Here is an 18,659-nt window from a genome sequence, read left to right as displayed (position 1 = left end):
CCGGCCAGCCGTGCAGTGAATAATTAGGGGAGGAGAAATGCCGGCTGGGGGAAGCTTGAGATGCCTGAGGAGGCTGGTGGCTTTGATGTGCACGCGCTTTTTGTTTTTCTCGGGCACTGCAACAAATCGCCGAGATGGTTAAGCTCTGTTTAAGCCACAATATAGCTCGCCAGCTATGCGCAAGCGCATCAGCAGGCGAGCCCTAAAAACCGGGACAGTTCATAGACATAGAAGTAGGACTATAGTTTTCATTAACCACCAACATAAAAGTAGGACTATTTGACAGCTGTCATAGAAAAAAGGTCTACGGCATCCGTAAAAAAATATATATATATATATATATATATAGGGCTTGAGTCGGGAGTACACGCAGGTACACAGTGTCCTCCCACTCTTTTCACAGGGTGGACTCCGTCCCCCCTGCCAAGAAGCTGGGTCCCACAGAAATATGCTGAACGTGTCCCGGTGTAATTTTCAGACACCGGGACACGTTCAGCACCTGACGTCATTAGGTCATTTGCATTTTGTCAGTCCCCCCCACTTAATTTTATAGGACTAGTGCCCTGTATATATATATATATATATATATATATATATATATATATATATACCCTGCCCCCCGAATTATTACTGTTATTTATCAACGCCAGTATTAATAGTGTGTGCCATAGGCTGTAGTGTTGCTGTCTATTAGTTCATATACTACCACAGTGTGGGATTATGGGATTGGTAGTCCCCGCCTGCCTGAATTTATAATGTATTGTTTTTGGGTGAATATACTCAGCAGCATATACATATGCACATTTTTTCCAGCGCAGCACTGCTACTTTTGCTATTTTAGGCATTTTAAATGTACCTGCGTCAGCTATTGTGAACACTTTTGGATTTAGTAGCATTGTGTCATATAGCCACGACAGGTGGCCTACCATTAATACTCCATGATATTCTTTAAACGTGCTCCAAACCCTTGGGGAATAGAGATTAGCTTCCGGTAAAATACTGTTTACCATGCAGTTGGCAGCGTGTTGCATTTATTCATTTTATCAGTGTTATTGGAGGGGGCTTGCGCTATAACTTTTAATTAGCCTATTAATATAAGTTACCCAATATAGTGCCGGTTAAACAGAGAAATGTCCCGGTTTTTTAAAAGTGTCTCGGTGTTCAAAAAATTAAACAGAGAGATGTTCATTTTTTTTAGTGCGAGACACTATTTAAAAACCGGGGCATTTCTCTGTTTAACCCGGGCACTGCACAAAAACCGGGACATTTCGGTAATTTGGAGCAAAGTGTCGGGACACCGGGACGTCTGGTCACCCTACACTAAACAAGTTATGCCCATTTCAAACTAACAGCGCTCGCGGCTCGACGACTGCGGCTTCAGCTGCCTCTGACAATGTTTATATCAAACAAATATATGGCAAACTTGACAGCCAATGAGCACTAACGAATTCTGAACAAGCACTATCATTGGCTAAGGTGCTGACGAAACTCCAATCCTAGATCGCGTTGCAAATGGAGCAGCCTCACCTACTTCAAGACAACGACTAGGATTGGTCGAGCGCAGGGCTTGTGATTGTCATGTGATGCGGAAGAACTAAATTCACGATAAATGTGTTCGGTAAAAGGAAGATTAAGAGACACCCGACATTAGACTGGATTTTTGGACGGTCCGTGTAAGTAGAGAACAGGCGGTCACCTTATTATTGAAGCATTTCTTCATTGTGATGATTTAGGGTTGCGTCGTTGTGAGGGCTACTTTTATGTTTGATTTTAAATAGGGAAGAATTATTTAAATTGCCTTCAGAAGCATTGTTAGTCAGTAAAGGGCACTTTACAGATCATGGGTGGGGGTGATGTTAAAACAGAGCAAGGCATTTGAGTAACTAATTGGAAGGTGGGCGCACAGTGATTCGCTGCCTTTACTTTGCTCAGGACAGACACCATGCGGGAATTCCAATAGCCCTAAGTATTCATTCTTATTTTTTGGGCGGGAGGATGAGGAAACACTTCTCTTTTGGCAGGATAGATTTGCAGAAGTGCCAGCTTCCCCTATTATTTTTAAGCGGAAAGCTACCAGATGATGTTCCTTTTACATGCTTCTTTAAGTTTCCTAGATAACCCTTATTAGAAGATATTTGTTTCAGTTTGGACATGTTTTGTCTATATTGCTACCGTTTTACTTCGTTATCCCTTAATTGGGGATATTGAAGATATGTATAAACATCTTTCACCATTGCAAATTCCAAGCTGGTTCATTTGTCAACCTTCGAAGACTGAGAAACTGAATGGCTACTACTGTATGTGCCCTGCCCGCCTGATGAGCCAAGCACCATGGAAAACCCAATCAGCGCTACCCTTATAGGGGTGATCCCCTTACTGGATCACGTGACGCATTGGTCCCTTATTACTCACGCCCCTTTCATGCTTAAACTGCAGACTCTGGTGCTGGAAACCGGGGTTCGAGCCTTAAAGTTGCGTCCACATCCTGTGATTCTGGGCAAATCACTCAATCTCCCCGTGCCTGAATGTGTAATGTAAATATGGTGCTCAAGTAAAGCGCTCCAATACCTTCAGGTCGAGTTCGCGCTATATAAAATATGCAAAAAAAAAACCCAAAAAACACTGTGACTTTTATTTTTACATTTATAAATTAGCAGCTTTCACCTTAATCCTTACTTTATGCAACTGGTATTGAGACGTGACCTTGGGATACTCGCAATGTGCTGCAGAAGGCACACCAGCCCATGACATGCAGATTACACAAAGCTCTCTCTTGCAAGAGCTGTTTGAATTGACTATTTTGATACGTGATTTGGATATAAGGACTCCAGCAATGCATAAGGGTTCAACTTGTTCAGTACGGTGGTCTGCACATTTCAGGATTTTTTTCCTACTGCACACCAATCACATGGTGTTTTGTTAGCATAGAGTGGATTCTGTATTGCTTGTACTAGTTTTATGTAAGGATTTAGAGGGTGCCTATGAAATACACACTTTTGCATAGCTCATGTTAGAAATAGGGTTTCTGGTTGGCTGGGGTATGCACCTAAGCCAGGCAGAACCCCCCCTATAGTCAGGGCAAGTCAGTTACACACCAAAGATAACCTCTACTTATCCTCTGGTAGCTTGGCGCAGAGCAGTCTACTTATCTAAAGAGGAAATGTGTAAAGCGTTTGTGCAACACACACCAAAACACAATGAATACACCATAATAGAGACTCAACACAGGATAATTTAAACATATACAGTATATTGTGTAAAAATACAGATCAAAATGACTTGAATACTGTGCATACCAGGCAAATAATTAGGTGGTACTGGTTATCCTCTAAAATGCTAAAACGACATACAGCCTAACAGTAGCGCAGGAGAAGTAGCAGTAACAATAAGTAAACCTTGGGCTTACCATGCTATTTATTAGAGGGTAATCGTTTGCTCGTACAAACAAGGCTCAAAATAGCATGCATCATAAAAAGCTTGGCATGTGAGGCACAGAAAAACACATTAGTAATTGCTTTGAAAATTTTGCGGGATGTTTAGTGTAAATCACTTACAATTACAATAAACATATGGGCATAGCACATCTGCACTATTTTTACCAGTTATATGGTCAGTTCAGTGTGCCCTAATACATCTTAAACACAACCCTTGGGACCCAGTAGCACCAAGCACCTACTATGGCCTATACGCTAATTCCAGGGGCAGTTCTCCCAAAGGCAATCCGTTCCTACTCGGGGTGGGGGTGAAGGTGCTCCAATGAAGATTCACCCCGCCGTACCCCCCTGAAGAGGAGAAGATACCCCAACATGTGTTCTCTCTGGTAGGGGAACACAAACTGCCAGATTTAGCGGGGAGGTCTCACTCGGTTGACCTGCGTCAGGATTACTGCATGCAGCTGCCAATGAGTGTGCAGGGCAGCTGCTAAACTCCCAGGGATTACACTGAAGTTGAGGCTAAGCCAATGCCCCAGCACGAAGAGAAGGCAAAAATGCAGCTTCCGCACTCCCACAGTTCCTTCTGTAGGATGAGGTGAGCTGCCGCTTGGGAAAATCTCTTTTGAAAACTCCATAAGCGGTGTCTTCCTCTCTCAGGGTCCATGCAACACTGCGGTGGTCTCTTGACAAGAGAATACAGGGCATGAAGTTTCTCTAACAACACCTCTGGGCCCGATGGCAGTGTGTGACGCGCTGGTGTTGCTGCGAACTCCACTGCGTTTCAACCCTCTTGAGCACAGATCCCTTTTGGAGAAAGAGAAATGGAGTGCTGAGCTTGCATACAGATTGGGCAGCTCAAAGCTCCTAGCACTAGTAGTTACTGGTCGTTGTGTATCCGGTCTCACGGCAGGCTTCCCTCTGCACTGTGGTGCCCGTTCCACAATTTGGGATGCTTGGTTCTTGCTAAAAATGCCCACACCTCAGGGCTTCTCAAAAACACGCTAGAATCCTAGTAGCACGAAGCGCTGTGCTCAAGCAAGATGCATTGGTAGTTTGTTGTAATGGAATCCTTGTAGATCCCAAAGGAGCAGGGAGGTGGCAAGCCAACCAGTCCCTGAGAGCCCTGGGGGCAAGATGCAGAGATCAGGCAGCAGGTCAGCACATAAAGACAGGGTGCCATGTGTCAGTCTTTTCCACAGCCTAGCAGGCAGGCAGGACCCCCCACAACAAACCACATAGTCCCAATGGCAGCACAGCAGTCCTCTGGCAATAAGAAGCATGTAGAGACACCAGCGTCTGGTTACAAGTCCTCAGCAGTGTCTAAAATCATGAGGTCAAAGTCCCTGTACTTATACTCAAAATTGTCTCTGTTTGAGGGAGAACTTCAAAGGAACGTTTAGAAGCGTGCAATAATCTCTTTCAACCCAGCGCTGGCTCCAGATATCAGTAGGGGGGAAATAAGCCCTTTTTGTGAAGGCAGAACACTACGTATACCTATACAAATGTAAAGTGTGAATGCCCTCTCCCTCTTTCAGCCCAGGAAGACCATCAGTATGCAAATGTAATCCCTGACACACTCAACCCTTTCTGTGTGGTAGCTGTCTGGAAAGTATACACCAAGTGTAGCCGTCACCCAGCCCTAGACATGGATTTGAGTCAGGCTGCAAAGCACAAAGAGTCATAAGCAAAGATAAATGGCCACTTTCTTAAATCTGCATTTCTAAAATGAATGGTGATTGTAGGAAGCTGGCTCTGTATGTACTATACCAAAGCAAGGTATAGTGTGCACAGAGTGCAGTGGATCCCCAAAGGTAGGCAGAGGCTAAAGTAGAGAATACCTTACTCTCTATTTGTGGAAGTGTGGGCGAGCAGTAAGGCTTTATCAGAGGGTAGTGTTAAGCATTTATTGTACACACTCAGGCAGGAAATGATGTCACACACTCACAGACTGAACTCTGACCAATTTGTTTTGTATAGAAATATTATTTTGTTGTATTTTATTCCTAGAACCAAGCCAGGGCTGATACAGATAAGTGTAATAGTACTTTGCAAGAAGACTAATGCAGTTAAATACATACATTTTGAATGCAGTTGAGTGCAATTGGATTGGCTACAGATAAGTCACTTGTTCATAAAACAGTTGGAATTACTTTTCATTTACTATTGAGATTAATTTGTGAGTTACTTTTCAGATTACTTTGCAAGTTACTTTTTCTACTCAGTGTGATATGCCCAGATATCACACTGGGACACTTCCTAGATAAAAGGTGAGTAAATCAGTTTTTGTAAATATACAGTTTTCTAAGGTTTTATACAATTTTCCAACTCTACACAACATTTTTCACAGAAAAACAGTCAATGCACTCCTATGGGAGGAAATTAAGTTATCAGTTTTAACGGTAAGTATGTAGTTTTGGGAGTTGGTTTTCTGGGGTTAGAACAAGGGTTCCCCCAGGGTCATGGATTCACTCTTGAGGGGGCGTGGCCAGCGGCTAAGCAAGATGGCCGTACATTGAGAGAGCTCTGTCGGGCACCTGCTCCAACCCCTAAATATCCGATCAATTATCCATTGCAGCACACACTATACCGCAACAGGAAGGTCTGGACACCGCATACAGCAGCCCATTGAATTGTGGGGCACAGAGGTGGAGCAGAAGCCCGTGATCAGCGGATGCAACCTGCAGTAGGGTAGGACACAGAGGTTGCGTGGAGGGCATGTGCCTTAGGAGTGACGAGATCTGTCTCCCGGTGCCTGTCGGATGGAAGGAGAGTGGAAACCCGCCGGCCGAAAATGCCTTAAAGCGCAGAGGGGACACAGCCATGGTGGCCGCGAGGTAGAATGAGGGAAGTGCGCAGGTGGTGGTCCTTGACACCATTGAGCACCGGGGACCGCCGGAGGCTGGGGCGCCTCCTAGGTGATGCCGTGTGGAAGTCTGCCGAGCAGCGAGGCCTGCCGGTCAGAGACCTGTTCTGCCTCTGTGTGGAGAGACACCACCAAGGGGCATTGTGGTGCGGTGGTCCCGGTCCGCTGTAGCCGCAGCCACCACGTTAATTCCGTGCTGGCGGGCGGCCGCGGTGGTATTTGCAAGTTATGGGCGAGCTGCACAATCATATCTGAACTGGTTGCTGCGGTCACGAACTCTCAGCCCAAGGACTGCCAGCCTGGGTAAGCCTTCACTTAAATACCTACACCTTCCACGATGAGAAGAATGGAGCGGGACCAATATTATGGTGGGAGACAGGAACTGCACATCACTGTTTCTACCCGGATCCAAGAACTTAGGAGCAGTAGCCGACTTGGTGCTAATCGTCCAACATTTTCGCAGTTGCTCCAGAACAGTGGGTCAGATTGGAGCATAGCAAGAAGCGCGAGAGACAAGCCCCGGAGGCAGTGATATAGAGGCAGAGGGGCCTGTGAGGTGGTCGACTGATGCGCCTAATTCATTGACACTGCGGAAACAGGTCAACTGGCTAGAAAGAGATGAGTAAGATTTCTCCAACCCACCTGAAAGGAAGGTAGACAATGGCAGCCCATAAAGGTGCAAAGATGTCCCATCAAACAAAGCGGGATATGTTTACCCACTCCAAAACAGATACCTAAGTAGTAGATGGAGAGGACCATTGCCCAAAGTCGGTACAGGGAGCAGGCCGCCCCACACTACAAGACTTGATGGTTGCCATTCAAGGAATCCACTCCATGCTTGAAACCAAAATCGATACGGTGGCCTCGGAAGTTTTGCTGATGCACGCTGACCTTAGAAATTTGGTACCCGAGTAAAAGCCACAAAAGAGTCTATACTTGCACTCAATACGACTACTAAAGAGCTCGAGACACAGGTGAAACACCTTACGGCCACAGCGACTGCCCTTGAAGCGCGTTTGGAAGATTACGAGGGGCACGCACGCCGAAACAATGTCCGCCTCTTGGGAGTGCCGGAGAAAGCAGAGGGCCCATCAACTGATCTGTTTGTTGAGCAACTTATAAGACAACACTTGCAGCCTGGACACCTTTCCAACTATTTTTCTGTGGAGCGTGCCTATCAAATACAGGGGGGAGGGCGCCGCAACCGGGCACGCCTCCCCGACCTATACTGTCATGGATTTTCGGGGACTGCAATGCAGCCCTAAATGGAGAAGTAGATCATTGGCCTCCCAGGCAAAAAGACAGTGCAGGCAAAGCGCTAGCCGAGTTCATATCGGCAATCGGCCATAGAGATGTGTGGCATGTACGCAGCCCCTCTGCCCATCATTATGCCTTCCATTCAAGAGTACATATGAGCATGTCCCAGATAGATTATATATTTGGGTTGGCAGACCAGTTGTCTCAAATTCATGAGACCCTCCTCCTCCTGAGGGGTATTTCCGACCACTCTCCAATCATGGTGACCTACGGAGGCACACCCACACCTTGAAGACCTCACGTCATTAAATCCATGGATCCTCAAAATCCCAAGTATTGGAGAAGACTTATTGAAAACATCAGTTAACTATTTCGAAGAGAATAAGTGGTCGGTGGACTCTCATCAAATCCTATAGGAGGCCTTCAAGGCTATAATTAGAGGTGAAGGCACCTCCCTGATTTCTGCACACAAGAGAAAAAAGGCAAGGCAGCTCATGGAAATAGAAGAAGAGATTCTGCAGATTGAATTAGATCTGCTGCGTTCAGATACCCCAGAAATGCAGCACAAGCTACAGATTAGGCAGAAGGAATATAGGGACATAGCTGTGGAGCAAGCCAAGGCGCATTTTTGTGCAGCCTTGACCCGACTATACAAAGTAGGTGATAGAGCAAGTATATTGCTGGCATGGCAAGACAGACGGGAGCAGGCCTCGCTATGGATCTTTGAGGTCACTTCCTATGCGGGAGAGTGGATCAGTGATAGGCTGCGAAGGTATCTGCAATCCCCTGCCTATTAGCAACAACTATATACGTCCTTAACTCCGATCACCCAAGTTGAGGCGAAGGAACTTCTAGCCACACTCAATATACCCACACTCAATATACCCACCCTCGATACGTCCAATAGTGACAGTCTAGAGCTGGAGCTGACAGAAAGTGAAGTAAGACAGGCGATTCAGGCAATGAAAACAGGGAAGGGCAATAGGCCCCAATGGCTTGCCAATCTAACTATATAAGGTGACGGCCTCCACAACTGCACCATATGTAATGAAAATGTTTCAGGAAAGTGTCCTAGTGCGGAAACTGCCCAAGAATCAGAGACTTGCCTATTTTGTCGTGATCCATAAAGAGGGGGAAGCCTCCATATGACTGCGCCTCGTACAGGCCGATTTCTCTGCTTAATGTAGAGGTAAAGGTCCTCGCCAAAATCCTAGCGACTCGCCTGGCCCTGTGGATGCATAGATTGGTTCACCCTGACCAATCCGGATTCATGCCAGACAGAAACATGGCGCTCAACCTTAGGCGACTACATGGAGTGTCGGGGTGGTCTGCAGGTATTTGAGAACAGGCAGTGGTATTTTCATCAGAAAAGCTTTCGATATGATAGAGTGGCCCTTCCTGTTTGCCGTCCTAGAACTGATGTGCTTTGGGAGAAGTCTCATAGCCTGGATCGGACTCCTATACTCTAAGCCCCTGGCGCAGGTGACGGTGAATGGGGGTCGATCGTCAATATTCAGTCTCCACAGAGGTACGAGGCAGGTCTGTCCACTATTCCCACTAATATTTGCCTTGGTGCTGGAGCCCCTAGTGGTGTGGATACGAGTGGATCCCCTTATCAGAGGACTTGGATGGACAGTAGATTGGGAGGGTGGAATCTCCCTTTACGCAGACAGCATTCTCCTTTACTTGGCTAAACCTTACGCCTCCCTATATAGAGTGCTACATATTTTCACCCTATACCAAAAACATTTGGGGTGTACCATCAACTGGGATAAGTCGCTTATATATATATATCCTGTGGGGTGGAAACCCGAGTCTTCCTAGGGAATGTGAGGTCCGAGTGGTGACAGAAGGATTTAAGTACTTTTTTTTTTGTTTTTTGTAACTTTGTTTATTGGCATTTTTAGTTTCAAGAACATAACGCATTCAATACGTGATGGGCATTGCAGGTACATTGCAGGACTACTTTAGTACAGTGCATTTGTTGAGGCTAGAGCGGCTGGACACATTACATAGTAACTGTGATATGCAAACACAGGATATAATACTGCACAATGGGCATAGTGGTGATCAACCTCATTAATCTATGACCCATCGACCGCACCAGGTCTTCTAGTCTGTGCATGTGATTCATTTTCTTCCATGTTGCTAGCTTTTGTCCGTAGCAGGTAATTCGTGAGAGGTTCCCAAAAGTCACATGGTTTAGAACGTAAAGAGAGCAACTCGCAACTCAGTGTATATATTATTTTGCTCCTGGCAGTAAGTTACATCTGTTAGCATTCCTTAAATTTTGGCGCCCTGCCCCTCCCCCATCTACATGCAATCTTTCGCTTTGCAATAAGCAGACCCACAGCTAGTAAGCTTTTGATTCGGCGTCTATACCCGGGCAAGTATCCCAGGAGACTCATCTCGGGTGTTCGGATCAGCTGGTCCCCAACCATGTCCCGCAGGGCTGCCTCCACCTCTGCCCAGTAGCACGCTATGGACCCACATTCCCATGCAAGATGTAAAAACCCTGCTCCCGCTTGCTTACAGCGGTCTCATTTGTCGTTATCGCGCAGTTGGAGACTATGCATTCTTACTGGATATAGTGCATCCTGTTAATACATTTAAAATGTATTATCTTAAATCTACTGCTCGCTGTGTTGCGTTCCGTTTGCTGACAGCAATATGTCCAGGCCTCGTCGGTTATCTGATAGCCTAATTCTGCCTCCCACCCCAACTTCGCTTTCAGTGTGTTGTGTATTCCTGCCCCCATGGTTGCCCTGTATATACGGGACACTGCGTGAGGTGCCCCAACCTGTAACAGGTGGTGCAAGGGAAGCAATGTGAGGGGTTTCTCAGGGAACGCAGGAGTGGCAGCCTTAACATCCTGCCTAAGGCGTGTGTATAGGAATCGCTCCATGGTTGTGGGGGAGCTGTCCTCAAAAAACGTATCTGCTCCTTTGAATTGTCTGAGGTCATACATATCCCCCCAGGTGTGGACGCCATGGGTGAGGAGCATTCGCTTGCAGATACCTTCCTATGTGACAGGCACGCTTTGTTGATCCCGGAGGGCGAGCAGCGGGGAGTATAGCATGGGCATTTGGAACCGTTTTGCAATTGCTAGACACGTGCTATTAGTGCAGGCTACTGTTGACCTTCGTCCTCCGACTGTCTCATCATCAGTGCCCAGAAAGCCCGTTATGGGGATTGGCGCCATATACCCCAGTTCCATCGCTAAGTGCGTCATGAAGGGCGGAGGCTCGAACCAGTTCACAGCATAGTGTGCCTGAGCACTGAGATAGTAAAGTTCAGGATCGGTGCTTCAAACCCACCCTGGGCAAACTGCACTATAAGGGTGCTCCACTTTATCCGTGGCTGTTTCCTGCCCCATGCCAAATGGATGAGTTGACTCTTAAGTCTTGTGAAAAAAGAGCAGCCTGGGTTGAAGGCGATGTTCATGAACAGATATAAAAATTTGGGCATAAGAACCATTATCATTAAGGCTACTCGGCCCTCTAGGGAAAGCTGCAGGGCTATCCACGTAGTGCTCGAGTCCTCCACGTTATTAAGGACCTTTCCATAGTTTGCTCGCATTAGCCCCTCCTTATCTTTGTCTATGGTTATGTCAAGATACAGGACCTTGTCGTTGCATCACTGTAGCAGGTAGTCCATTGGAAAGGAAGTGGTGCACCGAGTGAGCGGCATCACCTGAGACTTGCCCCAGTTTATGATGCCCGAGAAGGCACCAAATCTTATTATTGCACGGATCATGGTGTTGAATCCTTCATCAGGATTAAGCACATAAAGCGTGATGTCATCTGCGTACAGCGAAATGAAGACTGACCTTGTGGGGTAGTCCAGCGCGTACCTCTTGTGATGCTGCCGGAGCATGGCGGCCAGTGGCTCCATTGCTATTGCAAATAGCAGGGGTGAGAGGGGACATCTCTGCCGCGTGCATCTGGAAATACCCAAGGCTGGGTAGCGCTCCCCATTAAGGAGCAGGGTGGCACAGGGGCGATGATACAGCAACTTGATCCACAAGAGGAACCCGGGAGGTAACCCCATATGCGTAAATACAGGGAACATGTAACCCCATTCCAGGGAATTGAACGCATTGGTGGCGTCGAGAAAGACTACCACCCCCTGGTCTTCCTGGTCGATCTCATGCATAATAGAGAATAGGGTCCGTAAGTTGTGAGAAGTGGACCGACCAGGTATAAAGCCCGCTTGGTCTGGCCTGATTAGATTGCCCATCAAGTCTGTTGGCCAACACCTTTGCCAATATCTTGACATTTCAGTTTATTAGGGACAGCGGCCTATATGAGTAGGTAGAATAAGGGTTTTTTCCCGGCTTCAACAGCGAAACCAACATCGCCTATTGCATGGAGGGCGGAAGTATTCCCGCTTGGGCCGCCTCTTCATATACGGATTTTAGGAAGGGGGCAAGCGTATCTATGTAGGTCTTATAAAATTCTATTGTGAGGCCATACGGCCCCGGCGCATTCCCGCTCCTTATCTGCATGATGGCCCCTTGTATTTCCTCCACTTCAATGTCGGCCGCTAGGAATTCCCGCTGCCCCTTACTGAGCCAGGCGAGTTTTATCTGCTGCAAATATTGCGGTCTCGCCTTGCCCTGTCTCACAAGACGTGTAAAGCGATTGGTAGGGAGTTGTAAAAACAGCCATTATGGCTGGGGTGTCCTGGTGTACCTCGCCCTCCCCATCGCGGATGGCTAACACATGGTTCGCTGCTTTAGGCGGTCTGATAGTCTCTGCAAGCACTTTGCCAGGACGTTCCCCTTCCCCGTACCAACGCGCTATGTGGTATTTGCTGCGAAACAGGCACTCCCTTTTTGCTTTGGCGTGATGTTCCATAAGTAACTCGCAGAACCTGGCCAGTGCGGGTCCCTCGCGTCTTGCGTGAATGTTTGTTTCCTGTTGCTGAATCTGGCGTTCTAGTCATGCGAGAGTTGCTCGGATGTCTTTAAGAATGCCCCCTGTTTTGGCTATGCAAAATCCCTTAACAGTAACCTTCAGCGCCTCCCATACAGTGGCCAGGGTGGGGACAGAACCTGTGTTAAGCCTCAGGAATTCCTCTAGCGCCTCGCCCATTTCTGTCTTAAACACAGTGTCTAAAAGCACTGTGGGCTGTGAACGCCACATAATGGGTTGGGACGTCATACCAGGAGGGGTCAGCTGCAGTAACACTGGGGAGTGATCGGAGTAAGTACGTGCTAAGTGGCACATGGACAGGGCGTGCATCGCTATGTCTCGTGAGGTGAGCCTGGACCAATTGTTATGTACTGCCGTGTGGAACGTCCCTTCTCTATGTGTGGGGTGGTAAAGCCGCCAGACGTCCACCAGCAAATTCTCGGCTATTATTTGCTGATGTTGGCGCTGGGCTTTGGTGTAGTGGTGCGGCAAGGGGTGGGAACGATTGCATGATGGGTGGAGGGTTAGGTTAAAATCTCCCCCCCCCCCCCCCCCATTGGAGGTGGGTTGAGCCTATGCTCACTATATGAGCCCATAGTTTAATAAAATAATCCTCGTCATCCACATTGGTCCATAGCTGCATACTAGTGTGACTGATGCTGAAGCTGACTCCAGCCTGCCCCAGGTCATGCAGAACCTCCCCTGCTGGTCAAGTATGGAGCCCGCTTTATTATAAGGAACCGTTCTTTTAATTAAAATAGCTGTGCCTTTCGAGTAGGCGGAGTAGAAGGAAAAGTATCTAAAGGAGGCCCTCCTAGTCGCAAACTGAGGCTGCTGTGTAAGGAGGGTATGTGTTTCCTGCAACATAGCTATGCCTACATGATGCCTGTTCAGGTAGGCCAATAGGTGTCGTTTTTTTCCAAGTTTGGAGTCTCACTTGCGCAGTAGCGTTAGCTCGTCGATCATCACCTGCCATCTACAAGTGTCGAGAAGGTATTAATGGCCTGCCGACTTTTCTATGTCTAGGTGTTGTCTGTACATGAGTAGCCTGAAATCCATTGAAATCCTAGCAATGCCCTCCATAGTACCCCAACAGTCCCCCCACAGCGGCGACCCCAACTTGCTGTGTACAAACCCCACCCTCATAAACCCTCCTGTTAGATCTAAAAGAACCTGTTTAGCCTTCTGTGCAGCAACCCCATGTTGATGGTGCGTGGTCCGTGCTGTGTGCTTATAGCATGCCAGCGGCCTAGATGTATGATGAAGTGGTAGCAGGTAGACACTTACAATGTGAGTAACGGACCGAGTCTGAGTCGCAGGGTTGCCCGTAAGATAGATGCAAAGCCGTTTTTTATTGTGAAGAGTAGCTCCTTCATGTCAATATCTACAGGGCTCTGACCTGTTTGGCCAGCACTGTCCTGCCCCGCCTCAGGCGGCTGTCCCTTGGATGTTCTGCGGGTGTCAAACGTAAGCTTGACCTGTTTACCATCCAGTTTCCCCATTGTCTATTTGGGCAGGTGCACTGGTGAATTCACGGCTTTCCAACGCCCATCGCAGCTCGTGTCGTATCGGGTGCCTGACTGAGAGGGTGCCCTTCCCAGGCTGGGCGCTGCAACACTGTTCCTGACAGGGGGGCCACATGAAACCGCTCCGTCAGTTATACAGGCATGTTTTGGCGCGTTCCACCACCCCGTCCCTCCTCCAGCCGCCCGCCCGGGGTTTACCTCTTTAGCAAAACGTGGGCAGCATCGAAGAGCCCAGCAGTGCCCATGATATGTGCTTGGGCACTCTGGTAGAGACTACGTGCTCCTTGCCGTGCCACTTCGACCGCTTCATGATAATGTATTTGTGCCGTGTCAGAACAGGGCAGCAGGTGTTGTCTAAAAATGTGAATTGTGAAGGCCCCACTCCTGTTCAGCACATCGTCGTCGTAGGCAAAATGGTGCATCCCCGCCTGTGGCGCTTGGCCTCTAGTTGTGTGCAGAGTTGCAGTTTAAGCCAGGCGGGTGGAGCGCCGAGCAGGATAGGTCCCGGATTTGGGCCTGGGCTGCGCTTCTCCCCACCGTCCAGAAAGAGCTCCGGGACACCCTGCTCGGGAAGCCGCAGCCACCGAAGGAAGAGCTGCCCGAGCGAGGCCCACTGCATGTACCAGGTGAGCTGCAACACTGGGCTGCCGGTTTGCAGCTTTGTGTCGCGGGGGGGGCGCTACTCCCCACAGGGCATTCCCGACGTGAGTGACTGCGGTCCTCAGTCCCACAGGGTGCACTGGACATCTCCTGTCCCAGCAGGCCGCAGTTAGTGGCACTCGTTCAATCTGCCGGAGCGGTAGTGACTGTGGGGCGGTAGGCCGTGATCCCCGGCCTGGCGCGAAGTCCGCGCGCTCCCAAGCCTCCTCCCAGGCCTGTGCGGCCCCCCATGCTGTTGTTCACTGGTGGATCGGTGGAGCACGCGCGCGTGTGTTTTCCAGTCCCATCATGTTCACACGGTACCTGGCTCCCTTGTAGATTTTGGGGATATGACTCAAGCTGGGGCTTAGCAGGATTGCGTGGCGATCGTAGTGGGTCTGGTGCTCGGGCCTCGTGCAGCGTCATCTCGCGGAGGGTCTCCTCCGGATGGCACGCAGCCTGCGGGTACGGCAGCTGCCCTCAGCCGTGCGGTCGCCACAGTGGCTCTGCCACCTATCTCGGATGCCTGCAGTTGTGCCATGGGGTCTTGGCAGTCGAGTCTCGGCAGCCCCACACTGGTGCGGCCTCACAGTCTACGCGGTAGGCTCTCCCTGCTCTCAGCTCAGCCAGCAGCCCCGCTCCTCACAGGCCGCAAATTTGCACGGCGCCCAGCTAATCTGCGGCTGTCTCTGAATCGTTTCTGACGGAGCATTCCTCTCCCGCCGACCCTCCGCCACATTATGGGGCAGAGTACAGTGAGATTCCCCCACAGGTTTAGCATGATTTTTTGAATAGTGTCTCCAGGGCTGACGGAGCCTCACTACAATGTGGCCATCTTGTTAGCCCGCCATCTAGCGCCCCAAGGATTTAAGTACTTAGGAATCTATGTAACCAGAGACCCATCGGTGTTCCAGAGCCAGAATTTAGACCCCCCCCTCTGCGCCGTTTGCAGGAAGACGTACAATATTGGAGGTCATTACCCTTGCCATTGTTGTGTAGGGCAGCCCTCTACAAAATGATGGTACTTTCCCGCTTTATTTATGTTTTACAAAATACAGCATATGTGGTGCCCCCGGGATACTTCAAGACGGGAGAGACTGAACTAAGGACACTTCTTTCACACTACATAAACTGACCAAGAGCTGGTATGAGCATGGTGTACCCCACAATGATCCAGCCTACAATATGGACAGACATAATATGAGGCGAGTCGTTACCCCAGAGCCATTTGTGGTGGGAAACACGCAACACCACTCCACCCCCAAACATCATCGACAATTAACCCCATCACTGCGGCGGCTATTCCGCCGCAGTGCTAAGGGGGCGGGGCGGCCGCATGCTGGTGACGGAACCGCTCCGTCACCAGCGTCGGTTGCGCTGTGCTTATGACGGAGCGGTTCCGTCATGGCCCCGCCCGCTCAATAGAACGCTCAGCGCAGGCGCGGAATTCGCGCCGCGCAGGAGCGTCGGGCGGGCCATGACGGAACCGCTCCGTCATCAACACAGCGCCACCGCAGCTGATGACGGAGCGGTTCCGTCATCAGCAGGGGAGGGGTTAAAATATGGCACACAGCATCTAGGGCGCTGGACTGGAAAGATAAAATAACTTTAGCTACTCCACTGTGGGATTCTGGAGAACTGGGATTACTGGGGAACCAACCAGGCTTTGATAAATGGGAGTTGATGTGCCTCTCCAGGGTGGGCGACCTTTGGGTGAGAGGGAAGTTTAGACACTTGGCCGACCTTCAGAAAAACTGCGATTTGGCTCCCACAGAGACCTTTTGATACCTCCAAGTCAGACATGCATTAAGCCAAGCTATTCCGAAGAGTGCGAATCTTCCGGCCTCTTCCCCCTTGGAAGATATTGCTTTCTTACTTAGGTTTGTGATAGGCTTTTACACAATTATCTATCAGAAGATATTAATTAATTGTCCAGAAAAGCTTGCGAAATTGAGATCCAGATGGGAGGAGGATGTGGGCAGACTGGATGTTGAGGATTGGCTGGAGGCACTGGCGTCGCCCAGAGAAGTGGGGATCTGGTCCCGGTTTATGCTGATTCAATTTAAATGACTGCATAGGTCATATTATACACGTGCTACACTAGTCAAAATGAACAGACTTGACTCAGCAATTTGTCCCAGGAACTGCGGCCAAGAAGGCACCTTTCTACATCTAGGGTGGAACTGCCCCAAAATAGGGAAATACTGGAATAAGATCGCCACGCGCATGCAACAACTATGTGGCAACGACCTAGCAATCTCACTCCAAGAGTGTCTATTAAACGTCTGGGGTAAAACAGACCTAACAATGGGGGAGAAACTTTGGGCCACATTGGGCTTTATGATTGCTTAACGCAACATAGCTCGTAAATGGGGGGCCAAGTCCAGTCGGATGTTTAACGACTGGGCAAACGAAATGGATTGGTGTATGCAGGCAGAAAGGATGGTGTATGAGAGCAGGGGATGCCCACACAATTTGACAAAGATCTGGGGGAAATGGAAAGAAAGTAGGGGGATGCTCTTTCAAACTACTGACGCACCCAAGTACACTGCATAGTGAACACACTTGGGCCGGGGTGAATCCCCGTCACAAAAAAATGGGGGCTTGTTGTTCTAGTGGCAACCCGCTTCTGTTTACAATCACAAGGTGAAAGATGAATGTCCTGTAATGTATATAGAAAACAAAGGAAGGAGTATCACCCGAAGTTAGGCTGAAGGTTTTCCAAGAGGAGGAATAATTATTCCTTTTATAAGAAACCCCTCACTCACCACCTAGTGGTGACATGCTTCATCATCGGGGTCCACCCTGGTGGCCTAGCGTCACCAGGGTGTGCTTCGACACCTGTGGTACAGTGGAGCAGGTTGTGAATGTGGGTGCGAAAAATAAATGTTAAAAATTGTCCTGGTTTAACTTAAACATGTGAGTTTTATTAAAAAGCAACTGGACAATAATAAAAATAATAAAGGGCGAGATACTGGGAGGGGAGTTACGACCTAAGTATCTCTGTATGTGTTATGGTGAATTGGTCAACATGTTTCTACCAAATGGGAACATTCCCGGTATTCATCAGGACCAAGGAGATGGAAGGTGTGGGTCCCCTAAAAGACTCACCCTATCCTAAATCCTTTCTATACCATTGGCAAATTGGCCAAAGGTGGAATGCTCAAAAAATGTAGAGCATAAGTAAAACCCTGTGGGAAAGAGACAATAAACAGGCGTCAGGCGCAAATCATTCTTACTAGCCTGTTACGTCGTGCAGTTTCTCAGTGCGTTCATACTTCATGCCACAGTGATACATGGTGACGTTAGATGGAAAGATGTTGTGCATCAGATATTAAACAAAGGACGGCCATGTATTAATAGGAGCGTCTCAACGGGGGAAAGTGCTTAGTTATTATGTTACATGTTTGTTAGTCCTGTGTGTCTCTTTTTGAAACTTCTGGTACAGCCTGTACCACAACTACCAAGGGCCACCACTGTCTGGCCCATGTCACATAATCATGCGCATTAAGACACCTCTCTATTCAGAAAACAATTGCGATCACAACCGGAATAACGCAATTTTGGGACTTCTGCCTATCAAAGTATTATGGCGATAAGAATGGAACTATTGCATGCGATTGTGCACGCACCTATTGATATTTATATCAGTCCCTGGCACTAACACTAAGCGCTCACGGACACGATATCATCACGCTCATTATCACCTTAGGTTTTTCCATACATCACTGTGGCATGAAGTATGAACGCACTGAGAAACTGCACGACGTAACAGGCTAGTAAGAATGATTTGCGCCTGACGCCTGTTTATTTTCTCTTCCCCACAGGTTTTTACTTATGCTCTACATTTTTTGAGGATTCCACCTTTGGCCAATTTGCCAATGGTATAGAAAGGATTTAGGATAGGGTGAGTCTTTTAGGGGACCCACACCTTCCATCTCCTTGGTCCTGATGAATACCGGGAATTTTCCCATTTGGTAGAAACATGTTGACCAATTCACCATAACACATACAGAGATACTTA

At 48.4% G+C, this 18,659-nt stretch overlaps 1 protein-coding gene across 2 annotated transcripts in view; it reads left to right on the top strand.

The window, feature by feature from the left end:
* Positions 1 to 1,559: 1,559 nt before the first annotated feature.
* ATG7 (autophagy related 7) overlaps positions 1,560 to 18,659 on the top strand; it is a 1,270,091-nt gene continuing 1,252,991 nt past the window's right edge. Inside the window, exon 1 of one of the 2 annotated variants that reach the window (XM_086938958.1) lies at positions 1,560 to 1,673. The gene's annotated coding sequence lies outside the window, so the exon portion shown is untranslated. The remainder of the gene's footprint in view (positions 1,674 to 18,659) is intronic. The other variant, XM_086938957.1, reaches the window with a different exon arrangement.

This window comes from Lissotriton vulgaris, chromosome 9 (genome assembly GCF_964263255.1).
Source record: "Lissotriton vulgaris chromosome 9, aLisVul1.2, whole genome shotgun sequence".
Taxonomy (NCBI): domain Eukaryota; kingdom Metazoa; phylum Chordata; class Amphibia; order Caudata; family Salamandridae; genus Lissotriton; species Lissotriton vulgaris.
The sequence above is the reverse complement of the archived record's forward strand: the minus strand, read 5'-3'. Positions and strand labels throughout refer to the sequence as shown.